This window comes from Lygodium microphyllum, chromosome 13 (genome assembly GCF_053477565.2).
Source record: "Lygodium microphyllum isolate KBCC chromosome 13, Lygodium_microphyllum_v1.1.10, whole genome shotgun sequence".
NCBI lineage: Eukaryota > Viridiplantae > Streptophyta > Polypodiopsida > Schizaeales > Lygodiaceae > Lygodium > Lygodium microphyllum.
In genome coordinates, this window is record NC_141147.1 from 86,014,155 (window position 1) to 86,040,171 (window position 26,017).

Genomic DNA, 26,017 nt, shown 5'->3' on the forward strand with positions numbered 1-26,017 from the left:
TATCCTTATCTTTGATTTTTTCTTAAATAAAATACAATTCTTTTCTATTCAATTTGCAAACAACTCTTTTATATTATTTTTTATGTAAAATATATATAAAAATGATATTGTAAAAATACATTATTTTGAACCCAGGCGATGCATACATATACTCATGACTAACCTCCCCAAAAAGCTTAAGGGATCTACCTTATAGAACATAAGATACTATGTGAGTTCAAAAGAAAGGGCATTATATTTAGTAACAAAAGTGATTTTTAAATTTTAATTTGAAAAAAAATCTATAAGTTTAATAAAGTAAAAGGGGTCATATCTCAGCTATGGATGTGGAGGGGAAAGTGTGTTGCTTCTATGCATAAAAAAGAGGAGTGTTGTTGTCCATGCCATCTTCATCATGACTTGTGGTAGGCCTACACTGATGGATCTACTACTGGAATATTGAATATAATACATGGTACATAAGATACTACTTTTACTTGTAAAAAGAAAGTTCTCAAAGCTTTTCACTATAATAAAGTGGGTTCAATTATTGCATGGCTTCATGATTAATAACGAGTGGAGGGGTTGACTAATTTTCGGGAGCCCCATGATTTTCTTTTTGGGAAAAAGCATTAGGTGTATGGAGGACTTCAGTGGTCTGTATGGTGGGGGGAGAGAGAAAAGAGTAGATACCACATTGACAATTGCTTTTGGAGTGTGCACCTTGGCAGGGTGAGTGCATGGATATGGGGACTACGTTTGCATGAGAGGAGCAAATTCTTGTGATATAAGAAAGCATGAAGTCACGATGGAGGTAGAGCTGAGGAAGCTGATGCTAATGAGTAGCATTACATGGAGCATATATGTGATGAGAGAGCCACTTTGAGTGGACTGAACCATATTGTTGAAGATGATCACCATGCTTGCAGGGCTTTTAGAAGTCCGTTCTTCTCAACGGTGAGTAGCAGAGGTGGTACTATTGCCAAAGTGGAAGATAGAAGAATGATTTTGTGTTTTGAAGACGGCAAATGGAGTATTGAGAAGAGGCCTGCAATGAGCTAAAGACTTCAATTAGACGTGGCAACACTCATCGTGCTACCTAATATTATTAAAGCTATGGTGGAATCTTAATCGAGAAGGCTACGATTATCATCTTGAGAGGCTAAAGATTGTAGAGACTGCATGGACTGCAATCGTCAGTTCCTGCTATCCTTAGAGTGAGTTGATAGCAATCTGGCGCTCATTCTATACTTAGAGGAAGGATGTGGTCATTAATTTACCTATTGTTACAAAATGGGATAGCCACTATTTCTGATTTCGAAATACGTACATCATAAGGCGCAATTTTATGAGTAAGTCCTAGATATTATTATTTTATAATAAATTTTGGTTGAAAATGGTTGGAAATGATTATATTTGGTTGCCAATGTTCTGATTTATCAATTATATTGAAGTAATCAATAGAAATTAGTCATATAATAATTTAATGCTAGACACGTAAAACTTGTGACTATGCAGTTTAAGGGAAATTATGTATTTTTGGGGTTTTGTCATGTGTATGTTGTTCTTATGGGTTGAAATTATGATAAAAAATTTATTCTCAGTAATATCAATCAATCTAAACTTATATTTGTGAATGTATGGTAGAACTAAAGCATGCGTTTTAGCCTCAGTTTAGTCTTATCTTATGTGAAAGTGGGTTTTTATTGCTTTTCTAGAAGAAAAATACATGGAAAATGTGCCTTAAATCTACCAAAAAATGCATAACTTTCAATGGTAGGAAGAAGGGGGCTATTGAGTGTTTAAAATAAGTTGAACTTTCATGTTTTATGATGCATGGCATGTAGGGTATGTTATTGTCTAAAATTAAAAGGGTCTAGTAGTATGAGAATGCTCAATACTAGTCCTAAGCAATGCAACAATCGCGGATTATAAAAAAAGCATTAAAAAAACTATTTTTGCACTTTCGTGATGCTGATTGTTAATGAACAAACTTGTTTGAGCATGGTAGTCATACACAATTGCATTACACGCACCATATGGTATCATCTTAGATGCATACAAACTGTTTGTATGAGCGATAACCTATATTCAATAGTGAGGTAGGATCATATCTCTTTTGTCCCAGTATCTCCCTTTGCATCCATCTTTTTTCTTAGTGGATATATACATGTGGCAATAGCATTTTGCTCTATGAAAATAAAGATGAAATGCATTTCTAAAATAAATTTCTCAACCTATAATGATATGAATGGATTGATCGATTAAAAGAAAATTGGCAAATGAGGGTTGATTGAGGGTCTTGGCACTATAAATCAATGGCTTACTACTTGAAATACTTATCCTTTATACTTTATTCAATAAAACAAGAGAGTCAAATGATCAAATTAGGGTTATGTATTGAGGCAAGCAGCTGCATCTCTCTCCCTCCCTTCCTCTCTCTCTTCTTCTCTCTCTCCCCCTCCCTCTTTTTCTCTCTCCCACTCCTTCCTCTCTCTATTTCTCTCTCTCTCTCTACATATTTTCTTCTTTTCTGACAAAATGTGGCATTTAGCATACTTTATGCACCATATTAAGAGTGATAACCTATATTAAGAGTGCGAGGTACCCTAAGCTGTAGGGTTAAAGATTCAGTTCCTTCGAGAATATTCTATGAGCTCTATCGATTATCTCCTAGATTGATTCAATCAAGAAAATGGAGGTTGTTTCGAATGTGTTTTATGTGTTTAACACATCGCATCTTGGGGCCAATCCTCGAGGTATAGGAGAGCTATAGTGCAACCGCGGTAATTGGCCAAGCGGTGCTCCCTTGGTGTGTGCTTATGTAGTGTATAACACCAAGATGTTTAGGGACTCCCTCTAAGAAGTGTGGAGAAGGATATCCATTGAACTACAAAATCCTACAAATGTAAAAGTTATGTATTCAAGGTTAGGGTACTATATCCCTTAGACGCTCTCGGTTGTAAGGCCATGTGGGGTTGTTTGAGATGAGTAGTAGTGGTTGGATTGGTGCCATAGAGCCAATGTAGGGCCCGTTTTAGGTCCCAATAGGTGGTCCATTTAACGGGAGTTGCTAATAAGTGGCGGTTTTTGAATCTTAGTCAATAGGGACCAATTTATTAGTTATGCCAAAAGGAAGTGAGATAGATTCAAAAGACCATCAAGTCAAACTTTAGAAGCAAGAAAGAGCCAAATGAGCTAGATGAGAGGCCAAGATTATTAGAAGATATTCTCCTCAAAGGAGTGTTCTGATATCCCTACAAGGGAGGGGTTCGTAATCCTAGCCCTACGCATAGTCCATTAGGAGAAGGAAGTTCTAGTACTTCTTCTCTTCCAGTTACTCAGGCCACTTTGAGTGGAGTAATAGTTCCCATCATTCAAACTTCTTCAGTAAATCCAGTTGTCACTGTGGTACAACCCATTGCAATCCTCAGAGGAATGCTAGACTTGCCAACCACCTTAGGATTTTCTCTACCCATCCTTAATGGATTAGCAGAGGAAGCTACGGAACTTCATATCAATGAATTCCAAAAGTTAATGTTTAACTATCGAATTCAAGATGAAGGATACTTGATGATGTTCTTTAGTATGACTCTAAAAGTATGAGCTTCAATATGGTATCATAGCCCAAAGGCTAGAACCATAACTTCGATTGACTTCTTCTTTGTGGCATTTTGAAGAGAGTTTTCCCTTGAAAGAGAAGTTCATTGGCTACGTGTTCTCAATGTAAGACATCAAGAACATCATGAGAATGTTCATGGGTATGCCAAGAAACTGAAGGAAGTATTTCGTAAGTTGCAAACCTACATTCCTATTCTAGCTACTGCTGCTGCTACTCAATTGCAATACTTTCTTAATAGGATGGACTTTTTTCATTCAAGTGTAGCTGAGCGGTGTTGCTCTTGCTAATATTGATATGGTTATTACAAGATTAGAGGAGGTAGAATCATGATTACAAGCAGCTTACACCTGTATGGCAAACTGGAATCTGAGTCTAGGTGTTGGAAATACTTTGGTATTGACGAATGGAGGTCAAGTGATACCCATGAGTACTCCTAATGGGAGACAAAGCATGATTCAAAATGTGCCCATGTTGTTGGCCCCTCCCAGTGTGACCATGCCTATGGCTAGTCAGATGGCTCTACCAAATGATGAAAGCCAAATGATAACTCCTACCATTGTTCCACGAAATTAGCATCCGATTCCTAGTCAAGTGGTTAGGCCACAACAAGTAGATAATTGTAGCTATGAGTCAAGTATCTCAAATATCCTTGGTGAAATTAAGGATATGATGAAGCACTATATTGACATTATCACTGAACAATATAGACAAATAGCTATTGATGTCAATTTCCTTAAGAAGAAGCAGCATTTCATAGGGAGTCGACACCTTGAAGAGGGTGCCCCCTCAAGATTTAGCTGTATTTGATGTGGCGGCCAACATTTCCCTAGGAATTGTCCAAACATGCAGGAAGTCCAACCACTTAGCTAGTACCTATTGGTGCAAGATTAGCTCTCTCTAGCACAAGGAAGTAAACAGCTAGGTCAGGTTAACCATCGAGCACAAGGAAATAATCTCCACCACGATGAGGGGCAGATTCAAATACTGCAAAGAGGGAAAGCTATGGTAGAGTAGCTTCCTAGTTAGTCTTATAGAAGCGTCATGGCACTGAAGCTTCTAATCTGTGGGTCATTATGAGAGGTCAAAAGGGTAAAGAAGCCGATAAAAACAAGGTAAAACTTGTCAAGGGAAATCCCAAGCAAGATAATAAGGGAACACAAGTCCTTAATCCCGATATGAAAGGTGGACCTCTAAAAGTTATTGATGGTAAATTCGACCCCAAGAAGGATGAATAATTGCCAAAAAAAGAAGGCGAAAGCCAATAAAGAGACACCAAAGGCTATTAAAAGACCAACGGAGAGAATGGTTTGGGGAGAAAATCGAGTTCTTGGTAGCTATCATGCATTTGATTTAGCAAGTTCTCTTTGCAAAGTTCAGCCAAATGTTAACCTTTTGTAGTTAATTAAGTTGTCTCCAAGAGTGCATAAAGAGTTTAAGAAGATTCTATGCACTGGGTATATCATTCAGCCCTTGGGGGAATAGCACAAGTAGGAGATGATTGATTTGAGCATGCTAAAAAGCATTGTCCAAGGGTAGTAGCATACATTGATGGAATACTAGTGGATCATGCCATTGTAGATATGGGATCCTCCGTCAACATTATGAGTTCCGAATTGATGGAGAGGCTAGGGTTAGAAATAAAAAAATATGCCTCCATGATTCTCCGAATGACTAATGAGAGTTTAAGACAACCTGAAGATTGCATTACTAAATCCCATGCAACTATCGCTAATGTGGAATGTGTTCTAGATTTTAGGGTCATTAGCTTTGTAGGATGGTCTAGTTATCAAGTACTATTAGGTAGGCCATGGTTCTTACTAGCAGACTGTCAATTTGATATACCCATTGGTGGGTTGATCTTTGGCAGAGGTGTTAGATGTGAAGTAGTAGATGCCTATCTTTAATGTCCTCAAAGTGAGAGAGCTCTTTTATCCTCGTCATAGTTAGATACATTAGATGCTCCATCTGCTAATGAGTCATCATCAAGCGATGAATCCAATGAGGGGTCCACTATAGAGGATATCTATCAAGTAACCTTGAATGAGCCAATAGAGGCTCAAGAGAGGATAAGAGACATGGAAGTAATTGAGCTAGACCTCGGTATGATAAATGATGCATGGCCAATTAAATTAGGGTCCATGCTCAGTTTGCAAGAAAGAAAGGACTATGTGTTCTAGATTTAAGAATTTCATGACATCTTTGCTTAGACTTCTAACGAGAGCTAAAAGGCATTCATCCTAGCGTGGCTATTCATACCACATTCCCTTTAAAAAAGGTAGTTGCCCTATGCGACAAAAAGTAAGGTGTATGCCTTTCAAATTATGGGACGTGCTATTCAAAGAATTGACAAAACCACAAAAAGATGGCATGGTATTTCGAGCACAACACACAGAGTGGTGTTCATCAATTGTTATCAAGAAGAAGAAGAAGAATCAAATTCGGCTTTGAGTAGATTTCAAAGAGCTTAATAAGTAGATAGTTAAGGATAACTATATGTTGCCATTCATTGATAAGATTTTAGATCATTTAGTGGGTAGGGAAATTTATTCGTTTATGGATTGCTTTGCTGGATACAACCAAATGGCTATTGCAGAGGAAGATAAGTTGAAAACATGTATCACTATCTTCGATGTCTTTGCATATCATGTGATGGCATTTGGATTATGCAATGCACTAGGTTCTTGGAAACGAAAAATAGTTGATGAGACTTTTGGTAACATTTTCTGAGAGAAGTTAAAAGTCTTTATCAATGATCTAGGAGCAGCCACCACAAGGAAAAGAAAATTTCTTATTCTAAGGAAATGTTTTGAGCATGGTAGACATTTTTGCATTGCTCTCTTTATCCTAGAAACTGTATTTGGGATTCCCTGTAGGTTGTTACTGGGCCATGTGGTTAGTTCAACTGGTATTGCGACTGCGACCCTGAAAAGAAAAATGTTATAGTTGCTATGATCCGGCCATGGACTCCAAAAGAGATACACAGCTTTCTATCATTGGTGGGATATTATTGGATATTTATCAATGCACTAGTAGAAAGAGTGTTGCCATTGACGAACTAGGATACCTTTTCCAAGGCTTGATCAATTGGAATATCATCCATACTTAGGTATCACGCTCTCTCCACAAGTACTCACATCCATAAAAATTCAATGGTAAAATCTCATGGTGATTTTGAGAGATTATTAATTCAATAGGTTCTTTTAAAGCCTTTTTGTAGAGTAGATCATTTGATTTTAAGGAGTCAAACCATCTTCGTACCCATCGATAATTTTCAAGCACTGCATGTTGGCTTTTAAAGCATTGAGCCAAGAGCTTTTTCCCATTAAATGTACCCTTTTCTCTCTTTTGAAGGTGGGTGGTTGAAAGATTTCATCATACAATGGTAGGTGGATTATACTTGATAAAAGTTAATATCCCTAATTAGATAGCTCTTTATGATAATTGATCATTATCTACAAAAACAAGGTACATGTTTCTAAACTCGATAACACATCAAGATAAGTGACCTCCTTATCTTCCTTTTGTGCATTCTCTCTTGCACACAATTAATAAAAGTCCACAAGCCCAAGAAACTTGGGATCTTGACTCATAATTTTCTTTAAAAGAGTCATAATCTCTACGCTAGAAATTGACATTTGAAACCTATATAAATGTGGTGACTATGGCAAAATGTATATTAATTTTGTTGAAAAATATTAGGTAACATAAAAAAGAATTTTAATAAACGTGCCATCATAAGATTATTGAGTCACATTCATGTAAATTCCATATAATAGGTATGATTTTTTTTCTTTTATTAATTATCATTGTTTTTTTAAATTATATGCTATTGCTTTTGTGTGAATACACACAACCATCAATCTTTCCATTCTAGATCCTCTCCTCTCACCTTCCAAATATTTTCTTACAAGTGGACCTTAGTCAACCATCCCACTTTAACTTGCTTAATTTCATAATTAAATAACCCTATGATGGTATATTTTAATTCATTTGGCCCACACAATGTTGATAGATGGCCCTTCATATAAATGATTTCATTCTCCTCTGGCCAAGGAGAAATGCATGAGACCTAACGTCCATAACTCTTTTGATCTATCAACATAGGATACATGCATGAGACCTAATGCATGCCATTTTAGACATTCATCACATCTATGAAGATCCACTAAGTATCCATTACATGTGGCAAGAGAGCTTTGTTAAATTGTCTTATTATCCTTTGATGTGGCATAAGTTTGTCAAGCTAGTCTTTTGTTATATGAATGAGTACCCATGTAAAGAAACTCCACCTTTGATAATTTTTATAAGAAACTTCATTGTCTTTGGTTTCATAAATAAATATTAACATATGTTGAGACCATTCATTCCTATATATAGCATAAAAAAGCATTATGGCCATAGTGACAAAGAATATAATCCAAGATCTCTCCAAAACCTATGATTGATATAAAAAAAAGATACATTATTAAATTGAAATGCAGATACTAAACAAAAGGAAAGTTGAGAAGAGTTTATACCTAGGACATGCTCTAATCAAATTGAGTTGGATCCTAAGAGTTTTTCAGATGTTACTCTCCAGGAACTAAGCAATTCTCTCAAAATATCTACATCTTCTCTAGACCAACCATGATCATGAGTGTAGTTATAAAAATCTTGAGCAATGTCTATGAGTATTAATTCCAAGTCATAAAAGACCTTCAGAATACCTTGAACCTCCACAATACATATGTGGTATACACCATTATATCCACTTTTGATTTTCTTCAACCTTGTAGCTTTCATAGTACTTACTAGGATAACTTGGCCAACTCAATTGAAGCTTGATGTTCATCCCCAAAGTTATTACACTTGAATTAGTACATGAATGATTTTATCAAACAAAGATGGCTCAATATCATCCATCTCAACCTCATCATCTTCATCTTCATCCAAGCTATCATTCTCATGTGAGGAGTCATTATGGGCTTCATTATCCAACTCAATGTAACACCCTTCTAGAATGTCATCCAATAATAAATCATGAGAGTCTTGTAGACCGAGATGGGTTGTAAGACCCTTGAATATCTCCTCAATTTTTTGGTGTCATACATAAGTTGAAGGAGGAACCAAACTTCCACCACCACAATATGTTTTGCATCTACACCATACATGCCTATGTCTAGGCAATGATTGAGACAATACATGACTTTCAATAGGGTTGTCATCACTCATAGTATAATTATCTCTCAAAGAGTTTTGACAAGTTTCATAAGCCACAATTGATGGATACATATTGCCATTCATATCTTGATGACTGTGTGCATAGTATGTTTGTCTTGTAACATATTGGTAGCCAAGGGATGAATGTCTACATTTGTAATTGCTCTGCCACCTCATGATATAATTCATTATAACTACATGAAATATAGAAATTTATCAAAGCTAATCAATCCATACATTCAAAATTTATGTCGAAGGAAGAAGCTTTGTAACATAATGAAAACATCTTCATGAACACTTACATATTAGAATCCATATTGTGAAGACAATACATGTTGGTATTACAATCTCTAAAGGAACTTGTGCTAGACATGTTGTTTCTTAAGTCAATTGTAGACCAATTTGTATGACTTCATCAACTATCTTGCCCCCTCTCAACATAGTTGATGGGTTTTGAAAAGTGGGTAACTAGGATACAAAGATCATGGGGGATGGCATGATGCCTTTCCCCACCTTTTACCCATGAAACAAAAGCACCAGTCAAATGATTATCAGATGAGGACACTCTTTGTTCTAGCCCGTCAACATTCAAGCTCACACTCAAGTGGAAGCTAGGATTTTCCAAGATTTTACACTTTCAAAATGTAAGAAGCTACAAAAAAATGCAAGAAGCTATACAAAAATTGAATAGTGGCATGTATGTCGATCTATTAGCTACATATGAATAAAAATTATTCCAAGTTTAAGATCTACATCAATAAAAGTAATTTCGATATAGACAATAATCGAAACCCAAAAAGGAAGCTCATGTCCCTAGGACTTAGTAGTTCATCGCAATAGCTATCCCTTCTGAATGTGACTTAACATCTCTTTGTATGATGATTGATTAATATTTCTTCCATGATTGAAGCTTATCAATACAAAGCCATGTCTTACTTAAAAAAGGTAAACTAAATACTTTGTTTCTTGTACAATTGTGACTTTAACTACCAAGCATTAGGTATTTCTTTTGAAGGAGCTCAATGACTTTAGCTTAGTAACTTTTGTTACTTCTCATGATAACTATAGTGTAACCATAACTAAATACTATGTTTCTAGGTAGATAAAGAGGGAGAGAGAGAGAAATAGTATGTTTGTATGCATGAAAGTAATTTAAATGCTAAACAATAGTTATTTATTATCTACATCAAGAAAAGTTTTTTAAAAACTTATAGATACTAATCCAAACACAAAAAGGAAGATCATGTCCCTAGGACTTAATAGCCCATTGCAATAGTTATCCCTTCTCTGTGGCTTAACATCCCTTTGTATGATGATCGATTTACGTTTTTTATACAATTAAAGCTTATCAAAATAAAACCATGTCTTACATAAAAATGGGCAACGTAAGCAATATATGTTGCACAATCAAATAAACAAAATTTGAACCTCCAAATTATCAACAAATCTCTTGAACAAGTATGAACTGCTAATACAACCATAAACACAAACATCATCAACCAATGAATCAAAATGAAAGGGGATTGTGAATACGTGTTGATATTGCAACTATTTTTAAAGTTTTGTAAATCCCATTGCACACATTTGAAGTATCTACAATATTGTATATTTGGCTAGCCTCACTATTAGGTTTGAGCCAATGAGAAGAAGGACTACTACATCCTAAATCCTTAACATGCAAGTATAGCATTTTGGTATCCACATATCTTTTATGCAAGTATCCACATAGTATCAAACTACATAATCATTTATTATCGTCACAACTTGGAATGCCACAAATTTTTCTAGTTTAATATATTTCTTTGATGGTTAGTTATATTGAAGTTTCCCATAGTGGTACACATAATATGTTGATTCTTCTTTTAGGGCATGACTACTACTTTATGAAATTCCATGCTCTGTGTGTGTGTGTGTGTGTGTGTGTGTGTGTGTGTGTGTGTGTGAATTCTCAAGGCATGTTGTTGGACCCAAGCACTACATTGAAATGCTATCCTTATATTCCTTTGTACTTCATAGAAGTATTGATTACAACTTCAATACTAGGTACGGTGCAATCTTGGATTAAACTAGAGGGGGAATTATAGCGAGTATTGATTACTTTCAATAAATTTAGGCATCTCTTAGAAGTATTGAATGTAGAGAAAGGGAGGGACTATATTGCAATAGAAGGGAAATTACAAGGTATTCCCTAAGAAAAAATGGATGCTAGATTAGGATTAAATAGGATTAGCATGACCCTTACAACATTAGAAAAATATTCCATATATCATGAAAGAAACTAACACTACAAGATATAGGCCTTATACGGACGTTAAAAGCGATGAAAATGCAAATAACAAAATTTGCCCCCGTCATCGCAAAAAGCTTGTATTGTAAATATTGGCATGGGCTACAAAAAACTAGTTGAGTTGACATATTTAAGATCAAGTATTATCTTAATCTTTTACAACTTACAATGTTGCGGGGTTCAAAAAGAGAGCCTAGTGTTTGGGGTTTAGTGAAGCCCATATGGGGCAAGTGGGAGTGAGGAGTCTGCTACTAAACAAAGGGTATATTAGTAATTTGTTGACAATACTATATTGACTTTATACTTATTTTAATTAGAAATTCTTGTAATAACATATTATGAAATGTCCATTTACATACACTATAGCTAAGGTTTAATCTTACAAAAGTTTTCAAAACACATCATATCTCTCTCTCTAGTGCTTTACTTACTTGTCTCTCTCGAAAGAGGACAAAAGCATGAATCTTTGACTAAGACAACTTGTTGTAGGTCCAACAAATAATTGCAAGGTAGCACACATAAGTCTGTAGATTTGCATGAACCTTCTAGGCTCTCATGATATGAAAACACTATGTTAGAGAATCTCGAAATCTCCCAAGTTTCACTCTAAAATTAGAAATAAATATTTGACCATATGGCTAAATCTTAATCCCTTTCTTGAAGATCGAACTTGGTACTATCATCTACATAATATCTAGAAAAAGTTTCACCTTCAAGGAAGAGGGTAACAATATGACCATGTGACCAAATATTCCTAAAGTATATGAAAATTTCTAAACTCCCTAATATAGTTTTTGACTCAAAATGATGAAATATATAGGCCATCAACTATGTAGATGAATAAGGCCATGAGATACAAAATAATATAATAATAATAATAATCAAGTAGTAATGTGGGTGTATTAAATATATCAATATCTAATGTATTGCCAAGCGATGTAATTAATGAAGATGATGAAGTAGTGTATTAAATATATCAATATCATGAGAGCAGTGTTGTACTGGGTCGAGCAACTTGCAAGGTAGCATCGCTTGTCACTTTGGAGATCTGCATCAATTATCTTCCAAGCTATCATGATACGAATCCGAATGATGAAACATACAAGCCATTAACTATGTAGATGAACATCATTCAAGATACAATTAACTAATAATATAATAATAAAAAGTGAGCAGTTATATAGGAGTATGAAACATATCGACTTCTAATGTACTAATGATGCAAAATATTGACTAGTCGAATTTAAAAAAAAGCTTATAATCCAAGTAGGCAATGATGTAATGAAGCACAACATGTGTAACTTGCCTCTAGATTTAAGCACACTAATGCACAAAACATGTCCATATTTCATGTATTGATCATCAAGCTAGACAAGGTGCCCAACCTCTCTCTCTCTCTCTCTCTCTCTCTCTCTCTCTCTCTCTCTCTCTCTCTCTCTCTCTCTCTCTCTCTCTCTCTCTCTCTCTCTCTCTCTCTCTCTCTCTCTCTCTCTCTCTCTCTCTCTCTCTCTCTCTCTCTCAGTATAAGCACGTGGCACAATAGAATACACATTCTCCTCCTCCTCCTCTTCCTCTTCCTCTTCTTTCTATTCTAGAGGCTTTCTTTCTCTCTCTTGTTACCTCATATCTCTATTTTGGTGCCAATATCCCAAGAGGAACATTGCCAAACCTAGCCTTCCACAATAGCTATCTTCAAATGGTATGCCACCTCTAAGAATTAAAAGCCTTATGTAGCTCAATATTTCCCTTGATTATTGGTAGTTTTATTCTAGCACATGAATATTGGGCTTGATACCTTTTTGTAGCATGAGCTCCAAATCCCCATTTATGCATGCCTTTCTTTATAAAAATTTCAATCGCATAATGAGTGCAATTGGTAAATGTTACTTTTGCATCTTTAAAAAAAATCTATGTTTGTGTGTATGTGTGCCTCGTATGTAGGCATGCACCCCTAAGTAGCAGAAAGTATGTCACATGTATGGATGTAGCTCTTATTGGCTAGATTACCTTTTCTTGATAGGAATGTGTATGATCCTCTAACTAAAAAGGATGAGATATTAAATCGTGATGGCGATTCAATCTATAGTTAGAACCTCTAATTAAGAATTTAACCTCATCTCATGGACTTTTAAAGGCCTATGTTTAGAAAGCTAGGAGAAGGTTGCTAAGGGCTAGGAAACCTAATGCATTGGCCATGCTAGGGCTAATGCTCACCAATGAATAAATCCAACTAGTAGACATTCCTAGCTATATGTGTTTTTACTCTTATTCAAGTAGAGGAAAGGGAGGAGTGATTAGGTATTTATGAGTGTATGGACCTCTTGCATCCATGAATAGATTAGAGCTTTAGGAAACTTTGAAAGGACAAAATTCACAAGAGTGTACCATCTTGGTAGGGGACTCAAATAGGATGCCAATAGAGCCTAATGTATTGTATGCAAATTGTACCATTATTACATGTGAGAAGGAAAAATCGAATCACTTGAAGAGGATGTACGATTTGTTGGATGTTTCCCACATGATTGTGGATGGTCTTTGCTTTGCATAAAGACTAGTCTTAGCAACCTGAAAGATTAGCCAATCAAGGAGGATGGTAGGTTGTACCATAGATATGGATCAAAATCTTTGCAAAGTACCTAGACCACCAATCCAATAGAGATGGCTGGTCACCTATTGGTAAGCCTAAATATTCAAATCTAGTTTATCCATTCTTGAAACTAGTGCAATCTACTTTCTTCATTGAGATGCCCTTATTGGTAGCCAAAATGATTTCAAAGGAGGAACTCCACTATGTGTTGAGAAAAATAAAAATAGGAAAATTTTTAGTTGAACTAGTATCTTTCACTTGAGGTATATGAGACCAAGCTTATGTAGGAACTTCAAGAGGTGAGATCCCTAGCTTTGCTAAAATAAAAGAAGAATTCAACTACTCCCCAAGTCTTGGTTTCAAGATAAACCAAACACATATATCCCCTTGGCATTTTAAATGTGATCAATGAAATCATTGCAAAGGTGATAGCATGAAGAGTGAAGTTCATACTACCAAAGGTTCTATATAAGTCTCAAGATGGATTCCTCTATGGAAGGAAAATACATAATAGAATCCTCAATTGAACGGCTAACATTGAATAGCAATAGAACGCGAGGGAAACTTGGCGATCATCAATCTAGATTTAGAGAAGGTCTACAATAGGGTTTGTAGGGATTTTTTCATTACAGTCATGGCCTGACTAGGAATGGGGAGATGACTTTTCTGTATGCTGAATAAACTCTTCAGCAATGTAGCCACTAAAGGGGGGGTCAATGTATACATATCCCACCCTTTTTTAGTTTAAGGAGATTAGTCAAACAATGATTTTTTCTCGCACCTATTCTCTTTACCATAGTTGGTGATCCACTAAAGATAATGGATGTCAAAGTGATAACCGGGAAAGATGCGCAAATAAAGGCAAAAAATTATGCTCAAAATGGGAACATCTTTTGTAAAAGTGGCACTTTGCTTTTGTACTTCTTGTCAAAAAAATCATTTATGAAGTAACATAAAAGTGTGGGTCCAAAAGATCACAATTTAGAGTGTGAAAAGAAAAGGAAAGGTCATACACCTTTGCTCCATTCTCAAAATGAAGACTCTTATATACCTTACCCAATATATGCAACTTGATTTTATAATTCAAGAAAGGAAAATGAGATGGTTGTAGCTGTGGAATTTGAGGAGGTGGGAGGTTGTGGTTACATCTCTCTCTTCCTTTATATTCTCACCTTACGGTTCATTTCCCTTTCTCCTCATTTGGCATCACTCTCATTTCTCATCCTTGTTTCTTTATCTCTTGTGTTCCTTTGCAAGATCTCATAGAGAGTAAGGAGGTGGAAGAGAGTGAGGATGGAAGCATTTATCAATCTCTTCTGTGCCATTTTGCTTGTGTGTTTTGAGGCATGGAGTCTTGGTGAGAAGGATAATTTTCTTGCACATTTTTTTAGCCAACAAGCTATTTGCAGCCTCTCTTGGTTGGGTTTGTGGTTCTCGATGTGCCATGGTAGGGTACTCTTCATTTGGTGCAGTGGTGTGGCTATGAAGCTTGGAAGAGATGGATTTGCAGCTGCATTTTGGCTATGGAATGCTATTCTCATTGGCTACAATTTGTGAAAATAGAAAGGGGTGAAGAAAATTGTTTGTGTTGTTAATGGAGAATGAAGGAGATGAAGTCGATGAGGCGATCAAAAAGCTTCTACCCTGCATATGAGTCAACAATTCTATGCCCCTCTCTCTCATCGACAGTGCCTCATTATCTCGAAGCATGCCACCATTTTGAAGCTATCCTTTGTCTCTTCTAAAAGAATCCGGAATCACAGATTGTACCCTTTTAATGGATTGAATAAATACAAATGGGATCACACCTCCTCTACTCTCCATAAGGAGTCACTTTTGGCTCCTTTGGGTTGGCCATGCTGTTGATGTGCAGTTGCGCTTCTTCCTCTCCTCCATAGCCAAAAGCAATGTCTCTTAGCTTTGTCTGTAGGACTTGAGAAACTTAGACACATACAGAAGGCCTATAGACCTACTTTTAAGCAACAGATTAATCAAAGTAGGAGAGTGCGCCATATTCACTTTTTTTGGAATACAATCATCCTTAACTGTATAGGTCTTGGAGGAGGAGGAACACAAGCAAGGCTCTAAGCCACTCATTATTGTTGGTGAGGACAATGGAGGTAGCGACCCTAATGAAGACCTGCAGAACATTCGAGACGGGCTCTCTGTCTGCCATGTCCATGTGGTGGCTTCCGTTGGAGCCATCATGACCGTATCACATCTGCACAGTAGTGATAGTAAATTTTTCTGATCCTCCTCCACATGCTTCTTCTTCCTCCATGTTGTGTTGCAACACCAACATCTCTTTTCCTTCACGTGGAATCATGATGACCAAAAACATTTTCTTGCCTTATCCTCAAATTTTAATCCAAGATGAACATTAACATAAATCATTTAATCTCAACAACCTATTTTCTTTATAGAAAACCTTGTTCACACACTTGGTTTTATTCCTTTTTGTGCCTTCCTTCACCACCAAAGAGTTCCCACGCTCATCAATCCACACAAGCCGTTACTTTGTTTTGTTGCAATTTTTAGATTTATCCTCAATAAAACATTCCCTCACTTTTTTTTTCATTTATATTTTTGGGTGGGAGAGCTCCATTGTAAAATCCTTTGTAAGGGGGTTTTTTTCTACGATATCTTTTTCGGGTCTCTTTTTAGAGCTTCGTGTTGTGGTTATTTTTTATTTCCTATCTCAAGTGTGATGTTGACCTTGTGTTCAATTTGTGAAAAAGCCCTATCCTTTGCGATCTACATGTGATTTTTGTTTGGTGTGCTTTCAAACCTATGCTTTATGACCTAGCTATGTCTTTCTTTTTATGTATTATTCTCTTTCCCTATCCAATGGAAATTCAAAGACAATGAAGAAAAGAATATCAAAGATGACAATGAAGATTTTTTCTATAGCCGATTGTCGTTCTTCTCCAATTTTTTTCATGGGGACGCTTCACACTTAAGTGCAAGAGAAAAGATAACCAAGAAATATGTGCAAATAAAGGTACAAAAGTGTGCTCAACATGGGAACATCTTTCATAAAACTGGCACTTTTCTTTTGTAATTTTTGTCAAGAAAATCATTTATGAAGCAATGTAAAAGTGTGGGTCCAAAGGATCACAATTTAGAGCATGAAAGGAAAAGAAAAGGTCAAACACCTTTGTCCCATTCTGAAAATCAAGGGTCTTCTATTCCTTAGCCAATGTATGCAACTTGATTTTATAATTCAAGAAAGGAAAAGGAGGTGGTTGCAACCATGGGATTTGAGGAGGTGGGAGGTTGAGGTGGTTACATCTCTCTCTTCCTTTATCTTCTCACCTTACAGTTCATTTTCCTCTCTCCTCATTTGGCATAACTCTCATTTCTCATTCTTGTTTCTTTCTCTCTTGTGCTCCTTTACAAGTTCTCATGGAGAGTAAATCAGAGGAAGAGAGTGAGGATGGAAGCATTTATCAATCTCTTGTGTGCCATTTTTCTTGTGTTTTGAGGCATGGATTCTTAGTGAGAATGAGAATTTTCTTGTAGGTTTTTGTAGCCAACAAGCTATTTGCAGCCTCTCTTGGTTGGGTTTGTGGTTCTCGATGTGTCATGGCAAGATGTTCTTCACAGAGTGTACAAAGGACTAATTCATGGTCTCCTTCTACTAATAACTCCTAAATGTGCACCCATCCTTTTGTTGATGATAACTCAAATCTAATTTTGTCTTATAGGGCTAATTTGGGGCTAATATTTATGAGTACTGTAGTTCAGAGGTGTAAAATTAGTAAGCTTAAGATAGATATTCTCTATCTAGTTTTTTGAAAGATACGTGTGATTGGATTTCTCAATTGGACTATAAGAGGTAATCAAGAAACAATTTTTTTTTGTATCTAGTGTGCCCTTTAAAGTTGGGCATATCGATTGGATGGTAGGAAAGATGGGAAATGGAGAAGGCAAGGTTAAAAACATGTCAGAGAAGGCAAACATATATGTGGAAAAATGGACATTACTTACCCACAAGGTGAAGTTACATAGGGAAAAATGGACAAAAGTTATGTAGGTGAAAATTGACAACACTTACCTAGGAGGATAATGCTTGCCAATGCAAAAATCCAACTCCCAATCTCTATCACAACATAAGTGCTCATTAGCAAATGGAGATAAGTTGTGTCCAAGCTTTGATGGAAATTTGAAAATGAGAGTTATATATGAGAGGAAAAGTGTTGCTACAAAGTGTTTAGATGTTTCCCTAACCTGATGTTGCAAACATTCCCCCATCACCAAAGATCTCAAAATGGCAACAAGGGACTAGTGAGATGGTTGGATATCTAGAACACTGACATGTAGGGTACTTGAGTTGGAGGAGATAACATGTAATTTGTAGCTATGTAAAGAAGAGAGGGAGTGCTTGATTGCGCTCTTGAAAATCAAGAAGGTAAAGTGATTGCTAGACACGAAGGTTGGTCTAGAAGACATGTGGTGTTCTCGCATCAATACAAAGGGAATATCAACATGAAAAATGAGGAAGAAATAGGAGTTATAAAAGAGAAGGGACAGGTGGCTGCCCATATCAAAGAACTGTGGAAGACATATTACCTTTACACCATTATGGAAAAATGACCAAGTCTTCAAGGTTGCCTTCAAACACATATCTAAAAGTTGAAGCATACTTGCTTAGCCAAGTCGTGGAATTTTATGTTTCTACATATTCAATATAAATTCTATTTTGTAGTAAAAATAATAAATTATAGAGAAACTATCTTAATCCAATATATATTAACTCACTATAATTAAAGAAGCTAAGAAGTCTTTTACACTAACTATTATTAAGAACTAAAGTAGACAATCTACTCAATCAAAATATTTTCTATAATACAGAAAAGAAACCAATTTTAATTTAGTAATAAAAATAAACTAACATTCAATAATCCTAATTATAAGCCCACCAATGTTTCAATTTCATTTACTCCAAATCTGAGACAACAAATTGTCCCCTCCTAGTAATCAAACTATCATGTTTACTAGTGTTTATATGTATTGAGCTACTCCATTGTTGGCAAATAGAAGCTATAGTCATATGTTACCTTCATAGGGCTTGTTGCGCCATTGAAATAAACTTTTGAACAAGTAAGGATGAAAAATTCTCAAATTATCAGAGCAAAAGCAAGAAGCATTATTGCACTAGACAGGCATGAAATGAACAAAATAGATCCATGTTTAGTATAGGATTGAGTAACTAGCTTGAGGCCACCCATTTGTATAATATGGAGGACTTTTCCATGTAAGTTTTTAACATTTAATGCAATGAAAAAAAAGTCCACAATTTCATCTAGACATGACTATTCAACTAAGAGTGGAGAGGGTATGTGTGTGCAGATACACGTGTAGATGTGTACTTGGGGTAGATGGTTCTTGGACATCTTCATATGGTCTACTAAAACTTTATTAAATTTATACCTTTTTATAAGGTAGATTTTAAATACTTTGACCAATGATTGAAATTCCCATATTCATCTATATAGAAATTTTTAAGTGAATGTAGGCAATCCTCAACATGTACATATAATTACCTAATATTAGAAGTGAGGAAAGACATTCTTACATTCTATTATGTACGGAATTTTGAGAGAACATAGGAAGTCACTATGATGATCTATAATTCCCTAATATTAGAAATGGGGAATCACATTATCCTATTTTCTTATATAGGGAATTTTGAAAGAATGTAGGAAATTCTCTCTTTTGATGTATAATTCCCTACTAGTAGATGTGGGAAATTTGATTCCCTAGTTATATGTGGGAAATACGTGGACACATATAATGGAAATATCGATTAAATTTCTATATCTCATAAAATTTACTATATTGGAAATGATTAAAAGTTCAATATGGAGAGAAATCAATAAAAAATAGAGAGAGAAAAAGAAGAAAGAGAAAGAGAAGAGGGATACTAATAAAGAGGAGAAAGGGAGAGGGAAGAAAAGAGAGAGGAAGAGATCAAAGAAAAGGAGGGAAAATAGAGAGAGAGAGAGAGAGAGAGAGAGAGAGAGAGAGAAAAGGGAGAGATATATATATATATGTATGTATATATATATGTATATATGTATATATATATATATATATATATATGTATATATGTATATATATATATATATATATATATATATATATATATATATATATATATATATATATATATATAGAGAGAGAGAGAGAGAGAGATGGACTTGCTTACATTAGTACATAACTCTAATTTCATCATTTGATTCTCTTGTAGCCAAGAATAAGATATAGTTATAGGTAAGTATTTCAATGAGTGAGTCATTGATCTGCAGTGCTTAGACCATTAGCCAATGCTCTTTTTTTAAAAAAAATTTGGTCAATCTATACATATCATTAAATGTTGAAAGACTTATTTGAGTAATGCATTTCATTCATGTTTTCATAGAGTAGAATGCTCTTGCCATATACATATCCACCAATGAAAAAGGTGGATGTTGAGGGAGATACTAGGAGAAAGTTGCCCCCATATCTCCTTCAATTTAATTCCAAACACCTTTGCCCTTCAAGAAAATTTTCATCTTGAACTTCCATATAAGATAATTGTTCTTATCAAGTTTCTTGCTAGCAATTAGGTTGAAGTTGTGAAAACATTCTTACAAAACAAACAATTTACAAAAAGCTGCAATCTGAAAGCAAGCTAATAGTAGGTGCACTACATGTATGTAGATGCCTTTTGTGTATGCAAGTTCTAGCAAATAGCTAAAACCATACATATTCAAAATTTGTAATCTCTACACGTGTAAACACTGGACATAGATGAAATTGCAGTATCCCTTCCTTCTACAATAGAACTGCATTTGCCATACATATCCACAAGTGTGTTTGATGCCAGGAGGCATATTCCACGGTGGATTCCGTGAGGTCTTACGGTGGATTCCGTAAACTTAGATGACCGGGGCTCATACGCAAAGAGGATTCTTTGTGCGAGAAGTTGATGGGGACGCCTGTCCTTTTCGGGCGTTTCATTAATTTAGTGTGTACATGGGTGATTTCATAGCGGGTGATTCCGCAAAATGCATATTAAATTAATAAACGTTTATGAGTTTAGAGTGCGCACTCGTAATAAATTAAGGTTAGGATTTATTTCTAACCAGTTGATTTATTTATGTAGCTGAAGACTGCTAGGTATTCACTTTTGTCGGTTTAATTGTGTTATTTTACTAACGATTGTGAATGCTTCAGTTGATGTGTAGAGATAGCAGCAGTGGCGGAGGAAAGCATTGGAGTCTAGCGGGTTTTCGACTCTTTGGACTATATTTTGATAGGCGCCACGCCTATATTTTGTTATGTCTATAGAGACATCGATTATTTATTATTATTTTGTATGCGCTTATGCGCCTGGATATGTTATTTCTATTTGGACATTGAGATTGGGCATGCCAGACTCTATGGGCACCATCCATTAGCTTTATTTTCCTATTTTTGGTAGAAAGCAAACTCAAAAGCTAAAAGCTTGTCATATTTTTGTAATTGGGCTATTATTGAGCATGAAGATTGGAAATATACATTAAATACATGCTTTGTGAAGCGCACACACAAGGCATGGGGGAGATTGAACCCAATTTGTCTCTTGTCTCATGTCGTGCTTGCTTTTACATGGGTTTTTGTGCTAAAAAGTAGAGTACTTTGTTCTTGGGGACCTTCCGGGATTCACCACGTGAGCTATCTGCGTCCGATCTGCGCACCAGTGGTATCAGAGCGGAGCAGAGATCAAGAGCTTCCAATCGCTACCAATCTCGGGCGAAGGCGGAGCTCCAGGAACAAACGGCCTCTACAGTCAATCTCGTCGCGAACCGTCGATACAGGCAAACTTCTGGCGATCAAGAACCCCTGTTTCCACTGTCAGATCGCGAAGGACCAGGCTCTGTAGGCGGAGGACCACTCATACATTCCCTTCATCAAGTCGTTGCAAACAGAGATAAGCTCTCTTCATAATCAAGTTTATTATTACATTAAAGCTTAATCTTAAGCTTAAGAAGCTTATTAAGCTTCAAAATCTTCAAGTCGACTTGCAAGAGGACCCCCCGAAAAATCCACGCAGGCAAAAACGGCCCCTCCCCCACGAAAATCGACGTCGTTGCTGCCCATTACTTCTTCCTTCCATAACTTAAGCTTATTAAGCTTAAGCTTAATTCATTAAGCTTAAGTCACACAATACTTTGCAAGTTACATAGGGCAGAGAAGTCGATATACTCCGGGTCTCGCACTCCTGAAGTCAAGTTCCGTAAGTCGACAGAAATCAAGTACTGCAAGTTCTGCAAGTCGGCCTAAGTCAAGCAAGTCAACAACTTTGCAAGTCTGTTAAGTCTGCAACTCTGCAAGTCAGACTAAATCAGAACTGACTAGTGCTTAAAACTCATAGAAGACTTGTTCGTATGCAAAAACTCTGAACTGGAAAGTTGTTCGCAGCAAGCTGTTTTACCTATCTACAAGTTCGTTGAAGTACTTTCAGCAAACGGAGACAGAAATATTGCAGAATTTCTGAAAATTGAAGAAGAAAATACCCAAAAATACATAGCCTTGTAACCCCAAATTTGAGCTATGCTCATCCCGCTAACTGATTTTGAGTGAGAAAGGTTTGTTGAGTTTTACAGGATGACTACCCCACATATGGATGATCCTATGGCTGAAGACGATCTACCCGAGCCTACCATGGAACAAAAGCTGGATCTTATCATGCTGCAATTGGAAGAAGAGCGAAGAGCTAGGCAAGCCTTGCAAGCGCAATTGACAAAGCTACAAGGAGCGTCCACTGACAAAGAAGAACCTCAAGCTGAAGATTTGATTCGCCGTACCATCGACGCCACTCTTGAAGCACAAACCATTCGCAAGGAATCCAAGATAAGTAAACGAAGTTTCAAGTTTCGCACTTTCAATGGCATAAGAGAAGGAAAGACTGTTTTATCATTCATTAGTCAGTTTGATGACTATTTCCATGAGGAAAATTATCCCGAAAAAGATAAAATCAAGTGTGTTACTAATCATCTGATAGACAGAGCATCACTTTGGTGGACTGTAGTCCGCAAGAGCATAGAATGTCCTGCTACTTGGGAAGATTTTAAGAAGAAGTTCATGCAAAATTTCCTTCCACCGCAATTTCATGAGAAGGCTATCAAGCAATGGGATTTACTTCAACAACGCGATCGTGAGCCTATTCCACAGTATACAGAGTGTTTTTGGAATGCACTCCTACAGCTACGCATGCTTGAAGACGTACCAGAGACGACACATAAGCGAAAGTATATGTCTGGACTTCTTGGACATTACTACGCTGAAGTGAACATGTTCAAGCCTGCTACCCTTGAAGACGCCATCTCCTTAGCTCACGACACTGAAGATAAGTTACGCGGAAGAGATCGACGACCACAGCCATTCCAAGCAAACGGTAATTATGGATCTAAACAATTCAATTCTAATTTCAGAAGGTTTAATCCAGGTCGTTTCTCATCACCATCTTTCCGCAAGAATTGGCCTAAACCACTTGCATTACCATCCACTATCAATCCAAATCCTAAGCCTATTCCACAAGCAAATCCAAATATACCTAGACTCCCAGCCATTGCAAATAATGTGACCAAAGCCAAGCCCATCGTATGCTACAAGTGTCACCAGCCAGGGCATCTCGCAGCAAATTGTCATTCAAAGAAGCCATCAGCACATATCAACTACCTTGGAGCTATGGACGAAGACGAACATGAGGATATGTCGGATTTCACTGAAGATGAAGATGATCCTACTACTACTTCCGACACTTTACCAGGTATGCCTACTCCACATTCATTGTTGACTATGAAATGTATGGTGCATGGAAAAGAAAGAACTATATTGCATGATGACGGTAGTACCCATGACTTTATTTCAGCAAAATTGGTAAAGGAATTGAAATTGCATACTGTACCTACGCACTATCGCATAAAAGCTGCATTTTTAGGCACTAGGTACAATGGCACACAAGAAGTTCAAGATTTAGAAATTCAAATTGGTCCATACATTGAAAGAAGAAATTTCTTAGTTGTCCCATTACAGTCAAGCGACATTATTCTAGGAATGCCATGGAGACACCAGCATAATCCAAATATAGATTATTCCACGCACACAATGAATATTAATTTTCAAGGAAAATCTATTACATTATTTGGTATGCATGCATCTCATATTTTTCCACTGCTTTCGCATACTCAAGCAAAACGTGCACTGCGCAAGAATACTAAATCATATCTCATTTGGGTAAATGAATTGCATGCAAAGGAAAATCATATGCACCCTAGGCATAAGGAATTTCTCGCATATTTTAAGGACTGTTTTGCAGAAGACCTACCACCAGGTTTACCTCCATCACGTCCAGAAGACCATAAGATTGACCTAATACCTGGCACACAACCACCTTGCAAAGCCCCATATAGGCACAATCAAATAGAGCAAAAAGAAATTCAGAGTCAAGTAGAAGAATTACTAAATAGAGGCTTGATTCGACCTAGCAGTTCTCCATTCGGTGCACCTGTGCTCTTAGTCAAGAAAAAGAATAATACTTATCGGATGTGTATTGACTACCGAGCATTAAATAAGATCACTGTAAAGAATAGGTATCCTATACCTAGAGTTGACGACCTTATGGATAAACTGCAAGGATCTTCTATATTTAGTAAAATTGACCTTAAGTTTGGATATCATCAGGTGAGGTTAGATCGATCCGACATATTTAAGACTGCATTCAGGACACACTTTGGCCATTACGAATTCTTAGTCATGCCATTCGGATTAACTAATGCACCTGCTACTTTCAGTAGAATGATGAACCGTATTTTTCTAAAATATCAATATTGTGTGATTGTTTTCTTTGATGATATTTTAGTGTTCAGTCAAAGTGAAAAAGAGCATTATGAGCATTTGTCATTAGTTTTTCAATTACTGAAACAAAATCAATTGTTTGCAAATCCTGACAAGAGTGAATTCTTTAAGATAGAAATAGAATATCTAGGTCATATTGTATCAAAAGAAGGAATAAAAGTTGATCCTAAGAAAATTGATGCAATATTGCATTGGCCTGTTCCTAAAAATCTACATGAATTACGCTCATTCCTTGGTCTTGCTAGTTTCTATAGGAAGTTTGTACGTAATTTCTCATTACTTGCTTTACCATTAACAAAACTTCTTAAGAAAGGCATTGTTTATCAATGGACTGAAAACCAGCAGAAATCCTTTGACTTACTCAAACGTGCATTAACCAATGCCCCTGTTCTACAATTGCCTGACTTTAACAAACCATTCTTTTTAGTTGTGACCGATGCTAGCGGATCAGGAATAGGAGCTGTATTAATGCAAGACAACCATCCAATAGCATATTCTAGTTCTAAGCTGAAACCCTCTGAGCTTAAATATTCCACTTATGACAAGGAACTCTTAGCAGTTGTCCAAGCATTAAAACAATGGAAGCATTATTTAATGGGTTCAGAATTCATGATAAAGACCGACCAGCAAAGCATTAGACATCTACTTAGCCAACCCCAAATTTCTGACCGTCATATCAAATGGGCTTCATTCATTCAAAGTTTCCATCCTATCATTCAATACCAACCTGGAAAAGAAAATGTAGTTGCTGATGCATTGAGTAGAAGGCCTGCAATTCACAATATTTCTATCATATCTTTTGATTCTTTGATTGCTATGAAAGACACATATCACCAGGATATTACTTTTCATTCTGATTGGCAAAAATTAGTTCAAAATAATTTCATTCCTGTTGATTCATTGTCATATAATGATGGATTCATGTTCTTTGAAAAGAGACTGTGTGTTACTATTCCATTCCGATCTTTTGTTTTGAATGAAATTCATTGTCCCCCATATCAAGGTCATAGAGGTATCATTTCTACATTACGCATGTTAACTGAAGATTTTTATTGGCCGCATATGGATGCAAATGTATCTAATTTCGTTTCTGAATGTTTGATTTGTCAAAGAATAAAGAGACATCATGGTAAACAGTATGGACTATTAATGCCTTTATCTATTCCATCTAAACCTTGGGAACATATATCTATGGATTTCATTACTGGGTTACCAAATACTAAATCTAACCATGACATGATTTGGACAATTGTAGATAGATTTAGTAAGCAAGCATATTTTATTGCATGTAAGAAAACTTTAACAGCATCACAAGCAGCACAGTTATTTTTGAAAACTGTTTTTACTAACCATGGATTGCCCAAAGTGATTATTTCAGATAGAGATTCTAGATTTTGTAATAATTTTTTGATTACACTGTTTGCAAATCTAGGCACAAAGATTGATTTCTCATCTG